Genomic DNA, 12254 nt, shown 5'->3' on the forward strand with positions numbered 1-12254 from the left:
TGTTGAGTTACCCATTGCTACTCTCTTCCTTATTTTACTAGCCACGTGCTATTTAACTTTATGGCTTGGGCATGTGCCTTGGAATTTCAAAACTCTCATAATTTGAATTATCTCTCTATCAATGCAAGTTATGTGTTAGAGGTATCACAACTAGTGATTCAAATATTTATCGTGGACGCAATGCATTACGGGTAATGGCCCTCTTGGTCGGAACGTAATTCCATGGGTTGGTTTGCGTAGTTCACAATCGATGTAAGTAAATTGTCATGCGTGTTACATCATTTTTTTCGGATTAAATATCACAAATAGTTACTCCACAAATACATCGCGTTACATAAATCCCCCAACCACGTTGTTGTGTTGCCTTGAGATATTCGCATAAATCCATGTTAACGTTAGACACGCCGACGAATCTCCAGAGTTATGAGATGTAGGGTGAGACGGGTTTTTCGTGAATTATATTCCACATTGTGATGATCACTACGTATGATGAGCCACATAAACTTTGCTAGTTATGCATTCATATATATATATATATATACACACACACACACATACATATATATATGTATATGTATATATAAGTATGTATATATATATACATATATATATATATATATGTATACACACACACACACACACACACATATATATATATATTAGTTGAGCATACAGACACCTCTCGTAGTGGTGGAGTACATAACTAATCAGAACCCTTACATTACTTTTATAAATTTCTTGAATTATTGTTAATCTTAAAGGATAACCATCATATGAGTAGGACGTTGACTTTCTGCAACCATACAGATGATGCAGGTGATGTACAAATTGAAGACCTAGAGGACCATCTCCCTATGGAAGATTATATTGAATGAATAAGAAGATAGTTTTATATTTCTACTACAAACTCAATAATGTAATAAGCTCCCATGGAGAGGGCAATTGATAATTTATTGAATTCTTTTACTCAAATGAAATAATAAATACAGTCGATTTTATTCTCGTGAATGGTTACCTTTATAAATGTAATAACTAAATGTGATCTAAATGAAAAAAATGGTGCTATTTTTAAAGCATCCAATTTATACATTATTAACACCCCGAATTCTCGGGCACAAGTATGTACTCGGGCCATGAAAATTTTGAGATGTTACACTTTACCCTATTTATAGGGGATACTAGTCAATCGATCATAAAATATATAAGTCACTTTACCATATAATGTGAGGAATTAGTTAACAATAATCACTATAAATAAGAATTATTCAGCCATTCCCGGGTAGCATTTACTTGATATTCTAATATGTTACCAAATTCCATACAAATCTGGATGGAGACATAAAAAAGTTTCTTGCTTGGCTCTTACATAAGGACAAATTTCTATGTACAATCTTACTCATTTTTTGCAATTGTTAAGAGAATTGGTCGAAAATTATATAGTTCGGTGTAAGAGGGTAAGCCGATGCAAGGTAGTTATGATCGAGGCAAAATTTGTCCAATTAGTTAAAGATGGTCTAGAGTTTAAGCTTCAAAAGAAGGTTATTGAGATAAAATTTAGAGATCTATATGATTTGATAAAAACGATATCTCGATATGAAGTTTTGCTTCAAGAGTCGATGCGACAAAAGAATACATCAGTATGGACATACTAATATGATCCTAATTATGATATTGCAATGGTCGAAGTGATGGCTAAACAACCATTTTTTTTGCTTAGCTTTAATTAAAATAGAGGCAACTGCATTGTCCAATCCGAAAGTTCAGTGAACGTACACCTTTGATATTACTTAGGCTGACGAAATCTTTAATATTATACTAGCAGAGAAATTTATCAAAGTTATTGTCAGCCATAAGATATCGACAGTTGAGGAATTGAAGAAAATTAATTACTGTAAATGGCATGTAACTCGATTGCATTCCACTAGGAAATGTGTTGTTTTCAGGAATATTATCCAATACAACATCAACTAATGATTGCTGAAGTTTTTCGAAAAAGAAAAGGAAGCGATGTTGATCGATATTGATCATTTTTCGTTTATTTTGAAAATCGGTATGGAAACTTTTAATCCTCAAAGGTTGGTTCGGTCGTGAAAAAAGATTAATATTGGAACTCAAATGGATCAAGCCAATGAATAAGATGTTGGCAAGAGGAGTAAGAGGCTTAAGCATACGGTTGAATAGACTAAAGAACATTTAAAGGCAATAATTTTCAATGGCCGACATTTATATGAGCAACTTGCAAGTTCGATTCAACCAAATAGATAGTTTTACCGACCAAACTTGTCACACCCCTGCTCTGGAAACCCGAGTTCACTTGACTCAGTCGCCGAGTCGAGGGTGTGACTTGATGGGGAGGGGGTAATATTATACACATCACCATAACAATCATAAAAAATATGAAAATGAGAGCTTAAGTAGTCCTGGGGGGGGGGGGGGGGGGTGTGAATAGGACTATGCCAAATAATCAAATAAAGCGATGAATAATAAATAAATCAGAGATCTTAATTGCACAAGTATTGAAATGTTGATTCAAACTGATTCATAGGACAACCTTCACCTAAACAAGTTTTGGTAGGACAACCTTATTTCACGGATGTGATAAGAATCAAAATCCCAAACTGAGTAAGAGAAAATAGAACTAAAATCACATGCATTCACCACTTTAGCATAAAAGGAATCACAAACATTCACCGCAAAAAAATAAAAGCATTCAGCACAACACCAAGAATTATAATGGTTCGGTGTGTCAACAACTATTCTCTAACAGTCACACCTACTCCACTCCCAAAATTACTATCTACGTAATCTTGACTTTCACTAAGAACAAGCTTTTTACAGGGTCACCTTAAAACCTGATACAGTTGTGATTTTACTGGACTATTGCAAACAAAGAAACCCCTCACTGAGATTTTCTAACTATCTCAGAAAAACTAACACTAAGATTTTCTGGCTATCTCAGAAAAACCAAACACAAAATGTAAATGTATACTTATCTTCACCATAGATGAAGCTGTAGCCGAAGAACCGCTTTTCTTGAATGTCAAATGTTCAATGTTCAGTTCAAAAGAAAAGGTCCAAGGTTCTATTAATTTTAATTAAGATTAAACCAAGTGACTACTTGTATTAATTCTCTTAAATATCAATAAGAAGAGTATTCACTCTCTTTTTAGAATCAGAATGACAGAGTTTGAGATTAAGGAATTAAATAAAAAGTTATAAAATGATTTATAAATACCGTTCAATAGCTTAACAATAACTGGGGCTTCTCTCTCTCTTGTAGAAGGATTATAGTAGTGATAATTGAATACCTCATATTGAGAGAGAATTTCAATTTATAGGCAAACAAGTTATTTTTTTGACTAGCCTAAGACAGTATTCGACTGGCCCAAGCACCGGATTCAGTTCCAACGGATTTTCAGATTTGAGCAAGATAAGATTTAACAAATCTTCGACTGGTAGAAGGCCCTACTCTACTGGTCGAAGGTGGTCTTCGACTAGTCGAACATGGTGTTTGACTAGTCAAAGGAGCCAAAATCCGAACTGATTTAGTTGCTAGACTTCAAGCCGAGAACCTCTCAACTGGTTGAAGATTGTCCTTCGACCAGTCAAGCAGACCACTCGACTTGTCAAAGGTGTAACAGAATTTTTTATTTCACTCGGTTTGAATTAGGATTAGTCGAGAAAATCTTAGGCTGGTTGAGCTAAAACTTAGGCTGATCGAAACTCAACCAAATACAAGTATAAAAATCCAATTTTAAATATATTTTGAAAGCACCTAAACCTAAGGTCTTTCTAGGGTTTATAATACCTGTATGAACTAAACTTCATTGTCTTAAAGTACATTAGAGACTTAAACTTCTCTAAGGAGTTTGATCTTTTACTAGAACATTAGTAGATCTTGACTTCATGTTTTCTTTCGAGCTTAATCTTCAACTTGATCTTGAGCTTGATCTTCTATTAGATCTTGAACTTATTTTAAACCTTGATCTTGAATTATACTTGAAGATCACTTGATAAGATGTTTTGACTAAACGAAATTTGATAAACAAAGCGTGAAGTGTGCTTTAAACATTATAACACTTACAAAATAGTAAAGTTAATTAATCATCATGCATTCAGTCAAAAGTATCAATTATTTACCGGCTTATATCCAGCCCAAGTTCATATATCATTATTTAAAGCAATAAATAAAAATGAAAAATTCTTTTTTTCTCGCAGCAAATCTTCAAGAGTATGCCTGTTAAAGTCATCACTCTATATGTGAAGATTTTTGTTCATTTTCCTATCCTAGATGGTTTTCTAATCAATAGAATGAGCTAAGGGCCCAACAAGTAGTTGTATGCATGAATTCACATCACAAGCATGATACAAGTGCATATATAAGAATCTTTATATGCTACATTACCACATAAATGTTTTATTTAGTGAACAACCAGGGTCATAGCTGCGCACAGCATCCAGCCTGGTAACACCCATCCGACTAAGATCTGTATGAGCCTAACACATTTAGGAATTATGTACAATGTATAACTATATAGTCTGGTAATGAGTGACTCACTCTAGAGATAACTAAACTCATTCCCCAACCTTAACCATAGTCCAAGGAGGAGGCCCTATTGGTACCAACTTGGATTCCATTGGGAACTCCATCCAAGAATTTAAGAGATAACACGATCCTTGAGTTGTCTGGTGTTCTCAGAATGACGTATCAAATACAAGACAATTACATACTTAAATAGATATCAGCATATTATAAAAGTTAAGTAAAAGTAAGCATGTAATGTTATACAATACACGCGGAAAAATCCATCAATGATAGTGACAACTTACCCATAACGTCCACTCCTTATTCGACCATTTTGATCTTTTTATCGTTTCCTCATGAATTTGATTACTACACTCGGGTTTACAATTCATAAAAAGTTTCCTTTTTATGAGTCATAACTAGAATAAAAGTATCAAGTTAATTTCTTCCTTAGCGTTCATTTTCTTAAAACACTTGCAAAAATGAGTACAATCCTAAGATTGTTTCATTAGTCCATTATATCGGTCAATCAAGTCCCTAATTTCTTAGATCCAAGCTGTAGATATCCATTTACCATGTTTCTAATAATATATTAAAGGTATTAATGTTTAATAAGTTTGTCTTTGGATCAAGATCTACCTTAAAGACTCTTGGATGTTTAGATCCATCAAATCTGACCATTTATTTTCTTATTTTCCATGATTTTCATCTAATGGTTCTGATTGATTTTTTATTAGATGATCCGATCTAACATTAGATCAAATAGATTTTTTTAAAAAAATTTCTTAAATCGAATCCCTTGATTGTTTTATTAAACCTTTGGTCAACGGTTGGATTAGACCCGATTATTGATTTAACGGTCCATATCATTATTATGATCTTTTCCTTAATTTTAAAAATATGGATCTAAATTTATAAGGTTTTCAATGCATATTTACACTTAATAAATAAGATTTCTAAAGGTATAGTTAATTTTATGTGGGGCCCACTTCACACTATATGTTTATAATAGATTTTTCACTTACACGATTATAACACAATATAAGATATGGGAACCACAAATAATTTAATATGATAGACATGATCTTGTGGTGGGGCTCACTTTTAGAGAAATGTTAATTTTCTTTTATGTTGGCCCACCATAATACTAACAATGGGATCCTGCAACCAACTAATTCATTTATATTTTCAAAAATCATTAAAAAAAAATTTAAAAACATAAAAAAATTCAAATCTAGATAGAAAAATTTACATGTACAAAATCTTATCGAAGGGTGGGGCCCACCCTTACTATTCATTATGTTTACACATGGGGCCCATGCATTTGCCCACATGAGGCAATGTGTCAGGTACCACATTGTTGCTTACGTGACAATGTGTGGGGCTCATACATGCTGACCTTATTGTTAGCCCATGATTCACTCAATTTTACACTCTATGGGGTCCACTTAGATTTGATTAAAACAACTAAGACATATAATATTAGAGCACTCACTTGATAAACAGTTTGGATTAGAAAATAAGCTCACGGAACTTCTTTTTTAATCTCATTCTCTCTCCCTGTAACACCTTGCACTTCTGGTACACGGGTGTTACCACTCAAACTGTATCAAGGAATTTCGAACTCGACTTACAAGCAACTTAAATCAAATAAATGTAGGATAGGGCTTCCAGTCATCGTTAAAGCCATCCATCAAAGGCCTTAGAAGCTGAGTTAAGCCCTACATCAGTCAAGAAGGTAACCTTGATTAAACATCTTAAGTTAAGGCAGTTTCTAAATCAACTGATTGAAAAGAAACGGAATGATGCTCTAGTAATCGACCTTCAAGGGCTAGTGGATAGCCAACCAAGCACCCACTGCATCTCAAATTCACAATTAACCATTGAAACAAGTTCTCAAACCAATCCAGCCATGAAATCAGTGTTTGTTAGGCTAAATAGGGCCGCGAACGTGTAATACGGCTCACTTGGGCCTCAGTTCCACCCCAAACTAGGCCAAGACCCGTAAGTGGGGCCCTCAAGACAATTGGACAAAGTGGATTTAACACAACCATCATAGTAGACCCCACACGGAGTGTGAGTGCACCCCATGTACCCGTGCACGATGTGCACTGGACGAGTCGAGAGGGTCAAATAGGCCTTGAGCGTGCTCGTCATGAAAAAATGGTTTTATCATGCCAAAACAGTCAATTTAAAACTGATGGACGTCCGGCCTCTTAGTGGCCCACCCTGGCTACTTTCGGAATGATCTGAGCTATCCATCAAACTCGTGGGGTCCAGCCGACCAAAACCCTATAGCTTAACCGTACCCATGCAAAGGGACGTAGATTTGGGGTCGGCATCGATCAAAACTGTATGAATGGGTAGGATCATTGGATGATGGACCAACAGGCCCAGCAACCTCAGTCATCCACTCGCCCATGTGAGAGAACGCCCTCCATTGCAAAAAAGCGATCGAGCAATCTCCTACACCGCAAAAAGTAAAGGGAAACATTTCCCTTTCAGGAAATGGATACTGGCACAGTGCTGGCTATCCCCTAGGCCACGTGGAGCCATCTTAGCCTCTCACCTTAGGGCGGTGCGGGATGAAGTAGAGAAACATCTCCTCTCACAAGAAATCGGCGAGAATAAGGACGTCTCGCGAGATATTCTGAAACTCACATTTGAGGTCCAAAAATTTGGCCCCATGTTGATCAGAGACACCATCTGTAAGACTCGTGTCCTAACTTGTACTGTTCTGTAGGCTTCTGCGACCCTTCCGGTCGAATTCTGACAACCCTCGACCTGTATTCAACGTTTGCGTGCGATCCTAAGTTGAGTCCCGCATATCAGAGTTGACTCGACTCGAAACTTGTACCCTTACGACCACGCCGTTGCCACGATTCTGATGCCGCGTCTCACCCGCCGAGGCGATACCCGGGCCAGGAGATGTGGGCCCATGTTCAGTTCGAGGAAAAACACCGCGCGTTGCAATCCCTAAAGAATCCATCACATCAATCACTTCACTTGTCAAAGTACACCCATTACTCTATCCCATCCCCAAGCACAAAAGTAATCCTTAAAAGTTAACTCTTTCCCTTACACAAGTACACCCATCCATCCCTCTCTCCCATCACTCCTCTCCAATCACCCCCCTCTCTCTTATTCTCTCTCCATTTTCAAACAACACCTATGAGATTCCACCGTTCATGGCTTTCATGGGAGAGAAGCTAGTATGGCCCACTTCCTACTCCCATCCCCACCATTCAAAGTCCATCTCAACAATTAAAATTCAACCCTTAGAGCTCTAGATCGTGTTGGCAGAAGAAGGAAGAGGAGATCAAAGGTAGGTGTTCATCATCTCATTTTTTTTTGGATTTAGGGCCCACTTGTAGTGGGATCCATTTGATGTATGCATTGCATTTAGAGGGATCCATAGTGGCAGGGTCCCTCCCATCTCCACCATTTTCTCTCTCTCTTGATGTGTGGCCCACCCGATGTTGAATGTGTCTTATCCATGCCGTCTGATCATGAGGCCCACTTTGCTGCTATCCATTTTTGGGCAGATCCTGGGTGAAGGAAAAATATAAATATCAGTTGATCTGACCCACAGTGGGCCATCATGCGGGCCCACTTGATGCGTGCGTTATATCCACGCCATTCGTCCCTGGCCAGATGTAGGACCCACCTGTTAGAGGGGCTGGATTGGTTGGTTACCGCACACCAGTTATATAGCTGATGTACGACGTCAGCAAGTTCCGTGGGTCATGAGGTATGTGTATTACCCGAACGGTCCATCTGTTTAATCCTAGCCGTCCGTCTGGACGTAATCGTGGGATTTCACGATGATGTATGTGTTTTATCTAAACTGTCTGTCAGTTTGGATGCATGTGAGGCCCACCTCACACGTGTGACACGTGTAGGATGGTGGGACCCACCATGATGTATCTATTAACCCCAGCCATCCATCTGTCCAGCCGTATGACAGATGCACCGACGTCATCAAGTTTGAGGGCCCCACCTTACATGGTATATGCGTTTTATCAACACTGTCTGCCTATTTTCCTTCGCAGGACCGTGGGACCCACTCCACACGTGTGACACGTGTGGAGGTGGGGCCACCTTGCTCTATGCATTCTACTTTCACACCGTCCATCTGGACGGTGTGGTGTGAGGCCCACCGTCATGTATTATATATGCATGCCGTCCATCTATTTGCAGGATGCAGGACCCCCACACATGATGCACGTGTGAAGGTCGGGCCCACCTTAAAATGTATTGTATATCCCCATCGTCCACGTGGATAGTGGGGTAGGCCATGAGGTATGGGTTATAGCCATACCGGATAGTGGGGTAGGCCATGAGGTATGGGTTATAGCCATACCGTCCATTTATGCATGCTGGTGGATGAGCCACCTGTTGTATGCCTTAATCCGCACCATCCAGCAGATTGGGACGGTGCTGACCCACCTGGTGCATGTATTTTATCCGCACCGTCCATCCATAAATATGCAGGGATCCACCGTGCCATGGGTACTATCGAGCACATGGACTCACCTGAAGTATGTGTTGTACGCAGCACGTGCACCCCACCTTATGTACGAGGGTCATCTAGACCGTCCAGATCATGGGACGGCCATGATGTAAGTGTTGTATCATCAACGACCAGAGGACATGGGACCCACCCTAATATATGGGTACCATCCTCACCGTCCAGTTGTATGGACGGTGGGATACCCCTTTAGTTTATGTGTTTTGATCTCCACCATCTGGAAATCACCTTGGTGTAAGTATTCTATCGACACCTGCTGTATATGGCCCCCACCTGGCACGTGCCATGTCCAGCACGAGCACGTGCACGTGGACCCCACGAGAAGTATGTGTTGTATACATACCGTCTATCAGGGGACCACCGTGATTATGAGTTTTATGTGCACCGTCCAGCAAGCTGGACGGTGAGATCCACCTTATTGTTGCCATGCATAGCATGTGGGGCCCACCTTGATGGCACGTGTGGTCCCAACTGATGAGTACCACACCGTGGGTCCCAAGCAGCCTCTCATCTGCTGGGTATGGACGCCAGTAAAGTCCTGTGGGACCCATCGTTGATGTATGTATTTTAGGTCCACGCCACCCATCTGCCGGACCCACCTTGATGTATGTGTTTCATCCAAACCGCCCATCAGGGTGGCAAGCTCGTCTTAAGGCCTAAGACTAAAAATGGGGTAGATCTATCGGGTGGACCACACTACAGAAAACAGTGGGGAATTGAACACCTACCATTGAAATCCTTAGGGATCGTAGAAGTTCTGGATCAATGCAACATTTATTTTCCTCTTGGTTCAGGTCTTTGTGATCGTATGGACAGATTGGATGGAAAAATAAACGTTATGACGAGCTCTGAAAATTTTAAGGGTGGAAATTATTATCTCCACTGTTACTTATGGTGTGGTCCAGATGATCTTCGATCACCATCTCCACTGCTATTTGTGGCATGGTCCGGATGATCTTCCAATATTATTCATTTTTGGGGAATGCTCTTTAATGATCTCTAAATTGGGTGAATGGTGTAGATGGCGAGGCCCATTGGAGGGGCCCGTGTAATGTGGCCCAATTGATGTATATAAGGCCCTTGTGTAAGACTCATTGCGATGTTTACGTAGCCCGTGTTCGAGGCCCTTGTGATATATTTGAGGCCCATGTAATGGGGCCCACCTGTTATGTATTTGAGGCCCATGTGCAAGGCCCACATGTTGTGTATTTGAGGCCCAGGAGTTGTGGCCTAATTGTGAAGTACTGAGGCCCATGGGTTGTGGCCCATCATGGTGTATTTATGGCCCATATGACGTGGCCCATCGTGATGTATTTGCAGCCCATTATATTGTATATCGAGGCCCATTGGTGCGGCCCACCTATTATGTGTATTAGGCCCATTTGAGCGGCCTATTGTGATGTGTATTAGGCCCATTTGGCGAGGCCCACATTGATGTATCTATGGCCCACGTAAGGAGGCCCACCGTGATGTATTCGTGACCTTTGGTGAGGCCCGACGTGATGTATATGAGAGGCCTATGTGATGTATTTGAGGCCCAGGTGCAGGGCCCACCTGTTGTGTATTCAAGGCCTGATGTGATGTGTGATTTTTTCATGATGTATGTAATGATGTTTATGTGGGCCACTCCTTGGGAGTAATGTTGGTTAAATGACCACATTGATGGGCGATGATGATTGAATGTCCACATTATGACATTCCCTTAGGCCTTGTTAAGCCACTCTCATTAATGCTGGTTGTCGATTCTGATCATCGAGGCTGATAATTGATCGATTCTGATTGTTGTGGCCAATTGCCGATTCCGATTATCGATCGATTCTAATCATCGTGACCGATTGCCGATTCCGATTATAGTGACCGATTGCCGATTCCGATTATCAATCGATTCCGATCATCATGACCGATTACCGATTCCAATTATCAATCGATTCCGATTATCGTGACCGATTGTCGATTCCGATTGTCGATCAATTCTGATTATTGTGACCGATTGCCAATTCCGATTATCAATCAATTTTGATTATTGTGACCGATTGTTGATTCTAATTATCGGGGTCGAGGCCGATTCCGATTATAGGGTCGAGGCCGATTTCAATTGCCGATTAACGATTTCGATTATCGAGGGTCGAAGCTGATTTCGATTGCCGATTACCGATTCTGATTTCGGGGTCGAGGCCGATTCTGATTACCGATTACTGATTTCGATTATCAGGGTCGAGGTCGTTCTGATTACCGATTACCGATTCCGATTATTGAAGCCGATTTTGATTATCGAGGTCGACTCCGATTGTCGAGGCCGGATATCGAGGCCGATTGCCGAGGCCCATTGTGAGTTATATGCGGCTCGTATTTGAGGCCCATTCTGATGAGCATTCGACCTCAACTTGATGCATTTGAGGCCTATGTAATGTATGTGAGGCCTATGTGATGAGGCTCATTGAGGTGCATTTGAGGGTCAGGTGATGGAGCCCATTGTGTTATATGTTAAGCCCATGTGAAAGACCCATCGTAATATGTATTAAGCTCTTGAGTGAGGCTCATGGTGTTTTATATTTGGCCCTTGTGTGAGGCCATGGGTCCACTATATGTGAGGCTTCATGTGGGTCATTCCTTGGGAGCAATGTTAGTTAAATGTTCACATTGTCGAGGCCGATTGTTGTTGACAGTTATTAATACCGATTATGAGTATGTGACAGCATAGCATCATGATACATGCCCATACACATCATTTGCATGTTTGTTATGAGATGTGGTTGACCATTGCATATGTCATTGGGTAGGTTGTTATGAGACTCCCTGATAGGCGGAGGTTATCTCACATGAGCGCACGGTATGCGCAGGATTGCTATATGACTGGATTGTATAATTCATGCATCTTGCATTGCCTGTTGTGACTACTGTACACCCTAGTGATATTAAGGTCATAGCCTCCACATGCATATCATGGATGGCCAGAAGGGACACCGAAAATGTTTGGTTCTAGCATATGGGGGCCATAGATGTCCCTGGGTGAAAATCTCTAAACCTCCGTGGCCAAAAGACACCCCAACGTCGAGACCAAGTAGATATATATATGAGCGCATGAGGGCTGAATACTAGGAGGCTGCGTTTCCCACTGTGTCGTGGTCGGTTGGAAGGGGGTGTGGCCTTACCCGCCCGAGGGTAGGGGCATTGTTAGGATGAGTTTGAACAGCTCGT

This window comes from Magnolia sinica, chromosome 19 (genome assembly GCF_029962835.1).
Source record: "Magnolia sinica isolate HGM2019 chromosome 19, MsV1, whole genome shotgun sequence".
NCBI classification, from domain to species: domain Eukaryota; kingdom Viridiplantae; phylum Streptophyta; class Magnoliopsida; order Magnoliales; family Magnoliaceae; genus Magnolia; species Magnolia sinica.